Below are 14,070 nucleotides of genomic sequence, written 5' to 3'. Positions count from 1 at the left end.
TTAGGGATATGGGAGGATTCAAGTTTCCTTTTCTTTTTTTCTTTTTTCATCTTTCACTTTATTTCTTGTCTGGAGTAATGAAAAGTTTCTAAAAATTGAACAAAAATTAAGTGTGGTGATGGATGCACAGCTGTATGAGGGTACCAGGGGCAACTGATTGTACACTTTGGATCTTTGGATAATTGTATGGCATCTGAACAACCCCAACAAAAATTAAAAAGAAAAAAAAAAAGATCAAGTGGGAGGAACATTAAATATGAATGGGATTAAAGACACACACACACACACACACACACACACACACACACACAAAAGCTGTGGAAGCTATACTATTATCTTATAAAATAAATTTTAAGTCAAAAGCAGTTATGAAGGGCAAAGATGGTCATTCTGATAAAGGGGACAATTCAACAGGAAGATATAACAATTAGAAATATGTATGTGCACCTAAAAGCAGAGTTCCTAAACATAGGAAGAAAATATTGACAGATTGGAAGGGAGGAATTGACAGATCTATATTAATAGCAGGAGACTTTAACACACTGCTCTCAATAATGGATAGAACATATAGTCAGAAGATCAATAAGGAAGTGCAGTACTTGAATGATACACTAAAAAACTAGACCTAACAGACATATATGGAACACTGCACCCAACAAAAACAGAATACACATTCTTCTTGAGTACACGCAGATCATTCTCCAGGATAGACCATATGTTCGGTCACAAAACAAGTCTCAATAAATTAAAAAATACTGAAATTGTACAATATATATTCTTCGACCACAACAGAATGATCCTTGAAATCAATGACGGGAGAAAGGGAAAATTCACAAATATTTGGAAATTAAACAACATACTCGTAAACAACCAGTGGGTTAAAGAGGAAATCAGAAGTGAAATTAGGAAATATCTTGCGGTGAATGAAAATGAAAATACAGTGTACCAAAATGCAGTGGAAGGCAGTGCTGAGAGGGAGATTTATAACTAAATGCTTACATCAAAAAAGAAGAAAGACTTCAAATCAGAGACCTAACTTCAAAACTGGAAGAACTACAAAAAGAAGAGCAAACTAAACCCAAAGTAAGTAGAGGGAAGGAAATAACAAAGATTAGAGTGGAGATAAATGAAATAGAAAATGAAAAAACAGAATCAACAAAACCAAAAGTCGGCTCTTTTGAAAGGATCAGTAAAATTGGCACACCTTAGCAAGATTGACCAAGAAAAAAAGAGAGCATACAAATAATGGTCAGAAATGGAATGGGAGACTAAAGTCTCTGCTGAAATAGAAAGGACTACAAGAGAATACTATGAACAACTGTATACCAATAAATTAGATAACCTAGATGAAATGGAAAAATTCTTAGAAACAGACTATCTACTGACTCAAGAAGAAATAGGTCTCTACAAACCAATTACTAGTAAAGAATAATTACTCAGTAATTAAAAACCTCCCAACAAAGGAAAGCCTAGGACCAGATGGCTTCACAGGGGAATTCTAGCAAACATTCCAAGAAGACTTAACTCCAATACTGCTCAAACTCTTCCAAACAATTGAAGAGGAGGGAGCACTCCCTTACTCATTCTATCAGGCCAACCTCACACTCATTCCAAAGCCAGATAAAATACCACAAGAAAAGAAAACTACAGACAAATATCTCTCATGAATATCAATGCAAAAATACTCAACAAAATACTAGCGAACCAAATCCAACAGCATATTACAAGAATTATACACCATGATCAAGTGGCATTTTTCCCTGGTATGCAAGGGATAAGAACATAAGAACATCAATTAATGTAATACACCACATTAACAGAATGAAGGGGAAAAAAACACATGATCATCTCAATTGATGCAGAAAAGGCGTTTGACAAAATACAGCACACTTTCTTGATAAAAAACACTTAGATCACTAGGAATAGAAGGAAACTTCCTTACCATGACAAAGGGCATATATGAAAAGCCCCCAGGGAACATCCTACTTAATGGTGAAAAACTGAAAGTTTTCCCTAAGATCAGGAATAAGACAAGGATGTCCAGTGTCACCACTGTTATTCAATATTGTCCTGGAAGTTCTTGCCAGAGCAATTAGGCAAGAAAAAGAAATAAAAGACATCCAAACTGGAAAGGAAGAAGTAAAACTTTCCCTATTGCAGATGATAGGATCCTATATACAGAAAATTCTGAAAAATCCACAACAAGGCCTCTAGAGCTAAGAAGTGAATCCAGCAAAGTGGCAAGTTATAAGATCAACACCCCAAAATGAGTAGTGTTTCTATACACAAGCAATGAATAATTGGAAGAAAAAATCAAGAAAAAAAAATTTCATCCAGAAAAGCAGCTAAAAGAATCAGATACTTGGGAATAAATCTAAACAAGGATGTAAAGGACTTTAATATGGAAAACTACAAAATATTGCTAAAATAAATTAGAGAAGATCTAAATAAATTGAAAGATGTTACATGTTCATGGATTGGAAACTAAATATCATTAGTTTCCATAAGATGTCAAAACTACCGGACACAATTTACAGATTCAATGCACTCTCAATCAAAATTCCAACAACCTTCTTTGCAGAAATGGAACAGCCAATCATCAACATTTGGAAGGGTAAGGGGTCCTAAATAGCTAAAACCACGTTGAAAAAGAATGAAACTGGAGGACTCACACTTCCCAATCTTAAAACTTATTACACAGCCACAGTAATCAAAACAGCATGGAACTGACACAAGGACAGACTTCACATATGGACCAATGGAATTGAATTGAGGGCTCAGAAATCAACCCTCATAATTATGCCAACTGATTTTGACAAGGGGGCAAAAACCACTCAATTGGGAGAGAACAGTCTCTTCAAATGGTGCTGGGAAAACTGGATCTCCTTTTATGAAAGAAGAAGGACCCCTACCTCACTCAATATGCAAATATCAATTCAAAAAGAATCAAAGACCATAATATGAGAGCTAGAACTATAAAACTCCTCTAAGAAAATGTAGGGAAGCATCTTCAGGACCTTGTGGTAGACCATGATTTCTTAGACTTTACACCCAAAGCACAAGCAACATAAGAAAAAATAGATAGATGGGACCTCCTCAAAATTAAAAACATTTGTGCATCAAAGGACTTTATCATGAAAGTAAAACAACAGCCTTCGCAATGGGAGACAATATTTGGTAACCACATAACCAAAAAAGGATTAATATCCAGAATATATAAAGAAATCCTTCAACTTAACAACAAAAAGACAAAGCACATGAAAAGCTGCTCAGCATCATTAGCTATCAGGGAAATGCAAATCAAAAGCACAATGAGATACCATTTCACACATATTAGAATGGCTGCTATTTAAAAAATGGAAAATAACAAGTGTTGGAAAGGATGCGGAGAAATAAGGACACTCATTCATTGCTGGTGGTAACATAAAATGGTGCAGCCTCTGTGGAAGACAGTTTGGTGATTCCTCAGAAAGCTAAGTATAGAACTAACATATGACCCAGCAATCCCACTACTCGGTATATTCCCAAAAGAGTTGAAAGCAGGGACTCAAACAGATATTTTCACACCAATGTTCATAACAGCATTATTCACAATTGACAAAAGACAGAAACAACCCATGTGTCCATCAACCAATGAATGGATAAATAAAATATGGTATATACATACGATGGAATAATATTCAGTCCTGAAAAGGAATGAAGTCCCGATACACGTGACAACATGATGAACCTTGAAGACCTCGTGTTGAGTGAAACAACCTTGGCACAAAAGGGCAAATAGTGTATGATCTCACTGACTTGAAACAAGTAGAATAAGCAAACTCATAGATTCAGAATTTAGAATATAAGTTCCCAGGAGACAGGGTAGAGAAAGGGAAATTAAGGCTTAAAATGTACAGGGTTCCTATTCAGAATGATGGAAATGCTTTGGTAATGGATCGTGGTGATGGTAGCACAATATGAATGCAATTAACAGCACTGAAATATATATCTGAATATGATTAAAGGGGAAATGTTAGATTATGGTTAAACCATGTACTTTAACAGTACAATTATAAAAGTGTGCTATCATCAATTATAAGAAATGTTCCACACCAAGGTAAGATGGTGGTGGTGGGGTAGTATATAGGAATCCTGTATTTTATGAAGATTGTTCTGTAAACCCATAATTTCTCTAATAAAGAAGGAGGAGGAGAAGGAGGAGGAGGGAAGGAGGTGGAGAAAGACTTCAAATTAGAGACCCAACCTCACAACTGGAGGACCTAGAAACAAAAAAGCAAACTAAATTCAAACAAGCAGAAGATAGAAAATAACAAAGATTACAGCAGAGAGAGAGCATTTTAAAAAATAGAGAATAAAAAAATAGAGAATGAACAAAATCAAAAGTTGGTTCTTCATAAAGATCAATAAAATCAACAATCCTGTAACTAGACTGACAAAGAAAAAGAGGGAGAGAATGCAAATAACTAAAATCAGAAATGAAAGGGGGATGTTACTCTGGACCCCTTGAAATAAAAAAGATTATAAGAGGCTATGATTAACAACTGTACACCAACCCAAGTATCTGTCAACAGAGGAATGGATAAACAAAATGTATATAAATACAATGGAATTTTTTTCAGCCATAAAAAGGAAAGAAGTTCTGATGCATGCAACTTCATGGATGAACCTTGAAGACATGTTTACTGAATTAAGCCAGACACAAAAGGACAAATATTGTATTATCTCACTGGTATGTGATAATTAGAATATTTTTTCTGTAAACCTACAACTTCTCTAATAAAAAAAAAAAATTACAAAAAGAACCAGCTCAAACATCATCTCCTCAGGGAAACCATTCTTGGTGCACCTATCCCACCCGCCACCCACAAATCTCAAATGTCCTTAGGAAATTTTCACTTCCTTCAAAGGCAGTTATTTCCATTCATGAGCATACATTCATTCCTGTAACTTTCTTTTTACCTTTTAATGAAACATACAGTAAAATTGACCTTTATTTGGTGGACAGTTCTATGAATTTTAACATATTGATATAAACATGTAACCCTCACCACGATTAGGAAACAGAACAATCCATCCCTCCCCCTGCAAAGACCCTGTGCTATCCCTTTATGGAGACACACCCTCCCCCAACCCTAACCCCTGACAACCCTTGTTCCCTGTCACTGTAATTTTGTCTTTTCTAGAATGTCATATTAATGGAAGCATACAGTATATACCTTTTGGGGACTAGCTTATTTCACCCAGGATAATGCCTTTGGGATATATCCATGTTGTTGCATGCATCAATAGTTTACTCATTTTTATTGATGACTAGTATTTCACTTTATGGGTGCACCATGGTTTGTTTATCCATTTGCCTGTTGAAGGACATTTGGATTCTTTACAGGTTTTGGCCATTATGAATGCAGTTGAAATAATCATTTTTATGCACAGGTTTTTGTGTGAACGTAAGTTTTTATTTCTCTAGGGTAAATAATGAGGAATGGAGGAATAGGGTAAATAACCAGGAGTGGGATTGCTGGGTCATATGGTAAGTATATGTTAAACTTTATTTAAAAAACAAAACAAAACAAAAACTGCCAAACTGTTTTCCAGAGTGGCTATACCATTTTGCATGCCCACCAGCAATGTATAAATGAGAGTTCTCAGTTGTTCCACATCCTCACTAACACTTAGAATTGACTGTATTTTTAATTTTAGTCATTATAATAGGCGTGTAGTGGTATCTCTTCATGGATTTTAATTTGCATCTCTCCAGCAGCTAAAGATGAACATATTTTCATGTGCTTATTTGCCATCTGTATATCCTCTTTGAAGTGTCATTCAAATCTTTTGCCCATGTTTTAATTTGGTTGTTTTTTTGTTGAGTTTTGAGAATTCTTTATATTTTTTTAATACAGTGCCTGGGTCAGATATGTGATTTGCAAATATTTTCTCCACTCTTGCTTATCTTTTCATTCTCTCAATAGTATGTTTTACAAAAGTTTTTAATTTTGATGATGTCTAATTTATCAATTTTGTTTTTGGTGGACTGTGCTTGTAGTGTCATATCTGAGGACTCTTTGCCTAATCCCAGGTCATGATGAAGATTTTCTTCTAAAAGTTTTACAGTTTTATGATTTACGTTTAGATCTATGATCCATTTGGTGTTAGTTTTTGTATGAGATATTAGATAGAGGTGGGTTTTTTTTTGTTTTTTTGTGTGTGTTTTTTTTGGTCGTCCTTTTATTTGTTTGTTTCCCATTTATCTCCAATTCCAGCACCATTTTTGATAAGACTATCCTTTCTCCATTGAATTGCACTTTTTCATAAATCAGTATTTCTGTGGGTCTCTTTATTCTGTTCCATTGATCTGCATGTTTATCCATTCCCACGCTGTTTTGATATTATGGTTTATAAGTCATAAAATCAGGTGGTATGATGCCTCCAGTTTTATTCTTATTATTCAAAATAGTTTTAGCTGTTCTAGTTCCTTTGCCTTTCATATACTTTTTTAGAATCAGCTCATCTATAACTACAAGAAGTCCTGCTGGGATTTTAATTGGAATGGCATTAAATCTATAGATCAATTGGGGAGAAATAACATCTTTACTATGTTGAGTCTTCTAGTCCATGAACATGGCATGTCTATTTAATTACATCTTCCTTGATTTCTTTAATCAGGGTTTTGAAGTTTTTACCATACAGAGTCAATGTGTTATTTGATATTGATACCTAAGTATTGCATTTTTTGGAGTATTGCAAAAAATTATTTCTCATTTCAGTTTTCAATTTTTCTTTACTAGTTTATTAAAATACAGTTGATTTTGTGTATTGGCCTTATATCCTTATGTCTTAGAAAACTCATTTAGTTCTAGGAGGGTTTTTTTATGGACTTTTAGGATTTGTTATTACATAGACCATCATGTTGTCTGCAAATAAGAATAGTTAAAGTTCTTCCTTTGCAGTCTGTATGCATTAAATTTTTCTTGCCTTATTGTGCTGTGTAGGACTTCCAGTGGGATGTTGACTAGGTGTTGTGAGAGAGAACACTCTCACCTTATTCCCAATCTTAGGAGGGAAACATTCACTCTTTCACTATTGAGTAGCTGCATGTTTTTGACAGTCTTTTAATTTTTTAACATTTCCCTTCCCACCAGGATGTAGGCTCCACATGCACAGGTGGTCTCTGCACTTACCCAACCCCCAGTGCCTGGCACAGTGTCTAGCACTGTGTAGGCTTTAATATGTATTTGTGGAAAGAATGAAGGCTTAGTATTGCTATGCTTTGGTGACTTAGCCAGCCACAGTCACTGTCCTGTAGGGCCACCAACAGAGAGACTCGGCTGAACCTGTGCAGACGTCGAGAAGACTTGCAATTAATACCCCAACGGATCCAGCTAGACATTGGCCCCAGAGAGTTGACTATTTTAAGCTGCAGCATGTCTGCTGGTCACCTTTTCTAGCAAGCCATCCTGTGTCAAAGCATTTACTATGAGGAATACATGACTGCTATAAAATAATTATTTTAGATTGAGAGCATTGCATTCCCAAAGGGAATTTAAACAAAAAGCTCCCAGCTCTGTAAAGTAGGGACTTTCAGGGTAGAGAGTCCCGCTGTTCTGAAATCTTAGGCCCTCAGACGGGTGGGGTTGTTTCGCTAAATTTATTTCAGCTGCTTATAGAAACAGAAGGGGGAAGGGGGAGGTGGCTGTGTGCACACCACCCTTGCCCTGAAGTATTAATATCTGCAGGGCCACGCTTTTGTTTGGGTTTTGTTTTACCTTTGGAGGGTGGGGGGAGGCAGGCAGGCAGGAATGTCTCCCAGCTGCATAGCTTCCGAGCTGTGGTTTCCCACCTTTCTCTCTGTACATCACCCAGTGGGCCACACCCAGCCCACTCCTCCCGGCCTCTCCTTGGGGTGGCCAGAGGGTGGACTGTACCCACTGAACACCAAGCGGTGTGCTGGGCCTTTCTCAGCAGTCACACCCTGGCACCTTTGACATGAGCTTTCCTCCTCTTCCCAGAAGGGGTTTGAGAAAGAGACAGAGATGGGCTGATGGATTCTGTTTTTCTTTCTGGCACAAGTGTGAATAGAGGAAGACTGGAGCCTTTGTCCCTGGCCCGGTCAGAACCCTCTACCCAGTTCCACACCCAGACACCCGCAGTCTCCACTACTTGTGTTTTAGGGGTTTTTGGATATCCTGTTTGCCTCCTCCTCAGCCTCCCCAAAGCGCTGAACATCATCCTCATGATCCCTGACATCTGAGTAGTCTCTTCTGCCTCTCCCTCTCTCTCTCTCTCTCTCATACACACACACACACACACACACACACACACACACACACACACCCCATAACTGTAAAAAGGAGTTGACATGAAACCCCCATCTTGCCTTTTTAAAACCTGTTCTTATGCTGACTTTGGAATGCTTTATGGAGCACAGGTTAATTACCTTCCACAGATATGGGGGAAACTGAGGCATGGGAAGAGGAGGTGGCAGCAGCAGGTGACCTGCACCCATTGCAGGAAGAGGAGATTGATGTCCAGGCCTGTGCTGGCTCTCGGAGATTCCCAGCTGAGGCCAGAGGACTGAAGAGAGAAAGGCAGGGCTCTGCGTCAGCTGCTACTGGAGGCTGCCCCTGCCTGAGGGGAGGGGACATGCTCAGCTGAAAAATCTGTTGCTCTTGGGGCTTGAATAATTACAAAGAATTTGGGCAAGTACCTTGCACAGTGCCTGACCCATGGGAACCCAACAAATACAAACTCTTGCTCCCTGGGTCATCAAGGAAGATGGGGGAAGGGAGTGTGCATCCTTTCACTCCCCAGTGGGAGTGGAGGACTGAGCAGGGACTGGAGGATGGGAGAATAGCCTGGGGAAGGAATGTGGAGATGCCCCATATAAAGATTCTCCAGGGGGGTCTTGCTGTCAACTAGAGCATATGCTTTAGGGCAGATCAAGGATGTCTTACATCCTGGTAAGGACGTGCATAAACTAAATTATTATTTTGTCCTAGCTTCAGCCAGTTTGCTTTAGAATTATTGTCATCTCCTATCATAGCCAAACCCAGCCCAGGGTTGAGCAGACCCCATCCAGGGAGCTGTTCCTTTGAGAAGCAGGACCCAGTTCCCCAGCCAGAGTGGGGATTCAACCACTCTGGGAGGGCCACCACTTGGGCAGCCTGCAGGGGAGCAGGACGAGACTTGCCAGGGCCCTGCGATTTCTTTGGTGCTGAGTTTCTGCCGCCAGCCCCACCCTTCCACCCTGAGGGGACCACGGGCCCCCAAACCAGGGCCTGCCCTTGTCTGGCCAGAGGCAACCAGATCTGCTGCAGCTGCTCAGTGAGAGAACAAACTCTCCCAGAGACCAGGGAAGCAGCTGGATAAAGATTCCTGCCAGCCCGGGGGTGTAAATATTTATACAAAAGGCTGCGTGGGAAGAGGGAAGGCAGAGAGAGGTGGCAAGAATGAGGCAGCCCCAAAAAGGACCAACAGATTCAAGGAGACTGCGCTGTGGGCTCAGCAAGGAGTGAGGGGGCTCAGATGCAAAGGGCAAGAAGGCTGCTGGGATCCAAATCCCTGCCTGTGTTCCTCTGTCCAAGAGCAATTTGCCCCCAGCTCTCCTGGCAGAGTTGAGGGGTGCAATTCAGAAGAAAATTGATTAACTGATCCCCAGATCATTCATTCTGTCTAATATAGATCTCTAGTTTGGGGAAGGTGGCTCAACCTTGAATCAGAGCTAACCATCTACAAGCCCTCAAGTGAGGGCCTGGGTCACTTTAGGCTTATGGTGTTAGGGTCTTAACATATGCTGGACCCCAAGAGTTGGACTCTAGGACTGAAATCTCGGAAAATATAAGCAAAGATTACTCCCTACTCCCAAGCCTTCAATTATATAATCAATGGCACGTTGCCAAAGTAGCAGAGCGCACCGCGCGTTGATGAAGATGATGAAGGGACCTGGAAAGAGCAAGGTGTGCCTGTGGAGGAGGCAAGGGGTGCCTTGATGGCTCTCACCAGAGAAAGGCGAGGCCACCATCACCCCAGCGGCTAGCAAAAGACAGTTGATGCAAGCCAGCTCCGGGAGCTTTCCAGGCAGGGCAGCCTTCCAGCGCCCCTCGGCAGGGCCTGTTGGCGCCCAGGATGGGACGCAGAGCCTGGGTGGGTGGGGACAGCCAGATGCACTCCAGTCGATTTGCCTCAGGCAGCTGGGGAGCAGAGCCCAGGACACGCTCACCCGCCTTCGGCTCCTCCAGACAAGGAGGGGTGAGGGCGCAACTTCTAGATTTCTCTGCCACCCACGCCCATCAGGAAGTGCCACCTGCCTCCATCAGTAATACCAAGGCTGACCCTCAGGGACTCCCAAGGGTGGGGTCTGGGTTGCTTCCGAGTGGCCGTGAGCCTTTAAGATGTCCTGCAGTTATCAGCCTCTTCTTCTGTTCTTCCTTATCAGGCCCACTGGCCAACAGGGTGGGGGTGGGAATTTAGGAAGGACCTTCCACTGGAAAGCTGTCCCCCTTCCCAGCAGACAGCTCTGGATGCCCAAACATACTGCAGCCACAGAGTGAGGGATCTCAAAGGATACCCGAACTACCCAACAGGCAAACTCCTATGCTGCAAGATCTTGAACTGCAGCACACAGCTCTGCAAGGAATCGGTTTCCAGTTGGCGCACCTGCCCCTCCGGGTTGAACCCTGACCGCCTCCCCCAAACGTCCTCCTCCTCCACCATCACCACCAGCAGCCATCCACCCAGAGAAGAATGGATCCCATCGCCACCCCTCAGCAATGGGGCCCAGGCCCACACACCGTGGAAGAAACACCATCTGCCCCACAACCCTCAGCCCAGGCCTGGCAGACACCGTCAGCCCTCACAGGGGGCAGCAGCACTGTCTCCTGCCCCCTCCCAGAAAGGGAGCTCCTCTTCCAAGGGCTCCGGGGCTGGAAGGAGAATCTTCAGGCACCCAAGTCCTCTTCTGCTGTTGAAGTTCTGCCTGCCGGCTGTGGCCTCTTTCTTGCCAGCACTGCTTAAAACAGATGAACAAGAATAAAAGCCCAAGGAAAGCTTCAGGGAAAAGAACTGAAGCTGCAGGGGAAAAAAAAAAAAACAACTATAAGCAATGGGGGCTGGGAGGGGGGGGTGGATTCAAGAAACAGACAAAATAAACCATCCGGGAATCCAGATGTAAAATGAGGAAGGCCAAATGACAAGAAAAATTATTCTAAGAAGGCAGGATGGAGTGGGGAGGGGACTTGAGAATGGGAAGGAAGAGGGGGACAGTTATAAATATTCTGAAAAGAGAGAAAAATGTGAAAGCAAACAACACCAGGGAAAAAAAGAGAGAGAGAAAGACCCAGGAGAGAAAAGGAGGCAGGGATGAATTTAAAACAACTGCTCTGGCCCTCAACCCACCCCACTCCTAACGTTCTGAGTGACTACAGCTGAGTCTTATTGCTTTCTGTGGATTGAAGATACTTCTGAGCACTGAGCAAGGGCACTTCCAGAGAAGTGAGCTGTCCTTTTTGCCCTTGTTTTTCCTACAATTCTCCCATCTCCTGGCACTGTTATTCTTTTGCAGAGTGAGGGGCTGGTCTTCCTGGGGTGCAGCTGAAAGCCAGTGTGGCTCACCCTCGAATATGGCAGCTTCCATGCCGGTGGCCTACAGAAGGCTCAATGGAGAATCTGAGCAGGAGGAATCCCTGGGCCAAAGAAGCACGGGGTGTGAGGGGAGCAGTGTGTCAGCTGTACATCTTCTAGGGAGAGGTCTCTGGACCAGGGAGGGCCACAGACCCCCCCACAGCTGGAACAGTGGGGGTTCATGGAGAACTGGCACAGGACCCTCCTCTATACAAAGCTAGAAGGGTCCCTGCAAACACAACCTTTTGGAGACTTAGATGACTTACATTTATTTCCAGGCTTTCCCATTGCTGTTGGCTGGCAAAGAGCATCTTGAAGTTCCCCTTTGATGCCTTGTGTCCATCAACCCCATGGAGACTTACAGAAGACACTGGTTCTGCCACCTTCATCTTGCAGCTACTTCCAGACTTCTCTTGCCTCTTGTACTGATTTGTATATATTATGTCCCCCAGAAAAAGCCATGTTCTTTGATACAATCTTGTGGGGGCAGACGTATTAGTGTGCCTTAGGTTGGAACCTATTGGTTCAGTATTTCCATGGAGGTGTAGCCACGCCCATTTAGTGTGGGCCTTGATTAGTTTACTAGAGCACTATATAAGCTCAGACATAAGGAGCTCACTGCTGTAGCTGAGACAGACGTTTTGAAGACGGCCGTTGGAAGCTGATTCAGACATTTTGGAGAATGCCATTTTGAAACGCAACATGGGAGCAAGCAGGTGCCAGCCACATGCCTTCCCAGCTAACGAAGGTTTACTGGACACCATTGGCCATCCTCCAGTGACGGTACCCAATTGTTGATGTGTTACCTTGGACACTTTATGGCCTTAAGACTGTAACTGTGCAATCAAATAGACCCCCTTTTATAAAAGCCAATCCATTTCTGGTGTTTTGCATTCTGGCAGCATTAGCAAACTGGAACACCTCTCTTTCTCCTGTGAGCCTGTGAATACCTCTCTTTTCTGTGTCGGCTTTGCTTTTGCCAACTCCCTTACTTAAGCAAAAACCCACTTCTTCCCACTCTTCCATTTCCTTAGGGCAGCAGGAGTTGGGAGATAGCTGAAGCAAACCAAGGCAAAATTGAGAAGCAAGGCAAGTAAAAATGCCGCTCAAGTCTGTTTGAGCACCCAGCTTTGGAGTGCTCAGGATGCCTGCAGTAGATGAAGGAGGTCCCAGAGGACAGGGGTGCTGGCCCTCACCAGGCCACCTAAGACTGCTCCTCCAAAGTTCAGCTGCAGAGAAGCTACACAGGCTGAACCCTGGTCAACTGGGACAAAGAAAATGGTGCCCGCACCAGTCCTTCTCCCTCTCAAGAATTCTTGCCCCTGATTCTGTACTTTCTGAAAGTCACATTCTTCTTCTATCAAAACTCAGAGATATGACAAAAATCTGCAAAAGGGATAATATCCAGATTATGGCCTTTTATACTTAGCCCGGTTTCTTCACATCCCCTCCTAACCTTCAGACCTGTCACAGTCACATAATCTATGACTCAAACTATTATTTAACCATGAAAAAAGACAAACCAGGAAACTAGAGGCTGAATGACCTAAAATTTATTCCATTCAACTGAGCTAATCTCCTAACAAGGGTGTGTATAATAATAAGTCATGCTCTATCTGCCCTGGAAGATGCAAACATTGGAGGGAAAAGTGCATGGGTGACTGCAGAGCCCAACTTGTCAAGATCTGTCCTCAAAAGGATAAGTCCCTGGTCCTGGGCCAACTTGCCTAGCAGTCTGTAAAGCGAGTCTTAACATTTGGGAAGTGATCTGCGGCAATGGAAAGCACCAACTTGGCGTTCAGGCTGATCAGGATCAAATCCTGGCACTGCGTCTTCCTGGGCAAGCAAGGGGCCTGCCTGCCCTCACCCTTCATCTCCTCCTCTGTGAAATGGCGGTTAAGAGCAATACTGATCTCCCGGAAGCACAGCGAGGACAGATGAGCAAAGCCCTTGGCACGCTCTCCATCGGTGGGAGCACCCCTCCTTTCCGGGAAAGTAACCTCAGTCAACTTCTGCTGCACGTCAAGCAGCAATTGGCAAGACCAAGAAGAAAGCTGGAGGCCGTGCAAAGTGGGATTCCATGGAGTCACTGGAGCACAGTCAAGTATCCCAAGCAAGAGAGAGAAGAGGGTCCCAGAGGAGGCCCCAGCAGCTGGCGGGTGGAGTGCCGGATGGGAAAGCCAAGGACAGCCACTCACAGCCAGGGCGTCTGCGTGGGTGGGAGGACACAGGGGGCTGCACTCCAGTCTTCCCGCATTAGCTCAACACTGCTGCATCCCCACCCTCGCCTGTGCTCATCCTCACGTGAAATTCAGCACTCACAGTGCGCAAGGCCCTGGCCGGCCGGCAGCTGCAGCCGGAGCAAGCTTAAGACATGACCGTGGCCCTCAGAGACTTGACAACTGGGACTTCCAGCCCCAGTTCAAAAATGTGTCCTTTTATGAGCTAGAG

The sequence above is a fragment of the Choloepus didactylus genome, chromosome 4 (assembly GCF_015220235.1).
Source record: "Choloepus didactylus isolate mChoDid1 chromosome 4, mChoDid1.pri, whole genome shotgun sequence".
NCBI classification, from domain to species: domain Eukaryota; kingdom Metazoa; phylum Chordata; class Mammalia; order Pilosa; family Megalonychidae; genus Choloepus; species Choloepus didactylus.
Note: the sequence above shows the minus strand (reverse complement) of the source record.